Below are 2,201 nucleotides of genomic sequence, written 5' to 3'. Positions count from 1 at the left end.
TTTATTTTCGTTTAAGTTTCGTTCTCTTTCTTTCAATTCTTTGAAGTTCACGGTCAATTCAATTCAATGTTTATTTAATGAGATGAAGATTTTAGCCCCTAATTTGGGGCCGGCTACTCCAATGCTAGTAATGGGGTAAAGTATGATATGATATGTTCAATAATTATGAAATCTGGGCATAATGAATAACAAAGTAAACTATGAACGTGCTGCGTTAATATCACAAGCAAGTGCACTTTGAGAAGTACGATATGTACAGTATTATACAGTGGTACAAAATATGTGCAATTAAATCCTGCTATACCAGTAACTCGTAATCATTGAACTTAATATTTGGCTTCTATCTTTGAGTCCTTCAGAAATGCAGTTAGTGAGGCTAATGCACGCTTTTGTTTCTTTAAGTCGGGCCAAGGGCCTAGAACTTTGGCGAGAGAAAATGGACGATTGTCGAGTATCCCGAGACTAATCTGTAAGCGGGCGCGCCACTGATCATATCTCGAACAGTCCATGATTAAATGTTCGACGTCTTCGACCGGGTTGTCGCACTTGCAACTCGGTGTTTCGTCTTCGTCTTCGACCGGGGTTGCAACTCGGAGCGACGAACATAAATGTTCATCGCTCATTGAAAGAACTGTGTGTGTCTGTGTTCGTCCTTCATGCGTTTTATTCTTTCTGTGTATTCTCGGCGAAAAAAAGACGTTCCCGTAAGGGAACCAACCGAACGACCACAATATACATACCATTGTGTCCCGCTACGACTGCCGATAAAGAAGCAGACCAGAAAGAGAGCCATAAAGGGGACCTTCTCTTCAAAACACTTTTACATATCAAGCAAACTAATGGACCTTTTTTCCAGTAACGAGTGCCGTCCGCGAAGTACTTTTCGAAGTACAAATGAAAGGCAGCCCAACTTGCCTGCGCTCGTCAAAATACATTGGCATCGTGCCGTTTTATTGGTGTTTGTTTCCTTTTGTTCCCCATAGTAGCGTATACTCAAACAAAAAATTGCCCCCCCCCCCCCCCACACACACACACAAAAAAGAAGAAACGAATTAGGCGCTGAAAATATTGCGGGTTGCGCACTCGGCGATAATCGCTCAACCACATGGGGCGAGAACAGGATGCTGCGTGGTACAGAGCAATTAAAGGCAAGAAATTTCCGGCAAAGAGGAAGGCAATTACGAAGGAGAAAAGGGTGGAGGACAGAAGCCGCGTCCGCAGAAGCAGTCATGGCCCCACGTTGTGCGCCAATTTGTGTAGGAGTTTAGCTACCAACAGAAGACTGATAGAACAACAAAAGGGTCATTGCAACAGCGGCTGCGATCTGAAGGGAGACGTCAAGCCTAGTAGCGTGGTCCCACACAGCTCCGCGGCAATGTAGGGGTCGTTTTGGCTATATTTTTTATTTATTTTGTAAATTTTATTTATATACCTTAAGGACCTACATGGGGGGTATTACATAAGGGGTGGCATACAATAAACATCAACGAAAGGGTACAAATGTCACAAAAGCAAAAAATGCATATAAAATAAAACAAAAATCGTCAAGAAGATTAATATGCGAAAAAAACAAAAACAAATATACCTAGAACGCGATTGCACGTATTAATTCTTTAAATTCTAATTAATCATGAGCAGTTACAATGTTTTGGGAGAGCCCGTTCCAATCAGAGGCTGTACCGGAAAAAAAAAATGACTTCTGAAATGTGGTGGTTCTTGACTTTGGTCGCTGTATGTCGAGATTGTTACCCGTGCGACGGTTGCGGCGTACAGAAAGAACGATGTATGATAATCGGAGGCACGGGCTGTAAAAAAAAATTTGTAAAAAAGAGATAACCTAGCTAAACGGCGGCGGTCAGAGAGGAGGGGGAAATTGGCACGGGTTCGAAGAGATGGGACGCTAGTAAAAGAAGAATAATCCGAGTAAATAGAAGACAATGCTCGACACTGAATTGAATCGATGTTATTGATGAGTTAGGCTTGGTGCGGATCCCAGATAGCAGATGCGTATTCCAGTTTAGGGCGGATAAGGGATGAGTAGGCAAGTTGTTCTATGTGAGGAGGGGCCGGTTTCGAGCTGTGTAGTGTGACTGATATGAGTAGCCCAGGAAAGATCGGATGCAAGATGAACTCCGAGATACTTGTAGGGATTAGTTTTTTTCCAAAGGAACGCTCTTAAGGGAGTAGGAAAAGATAGAGGG

Source organism: Ixodes scapularis, unplaced genomic scaffold (assembly GCF_016920785.2).
Source record: "Ixodes scapularis isolate PalLabHiFi unplaced genomic scaffold, ASM1692078v2 ptg000044l_1__unscaffolded, whole genome shotgun sequence".
Lineage (NCBI taxonomy): Eukaryota > Metazoa > Arthropoda > Arachnida > Ixodida > Ixodidae > Ixodes > Ixodes scapularis.
Note: the sequence above shows the minus strand (reverse complement) of the source record.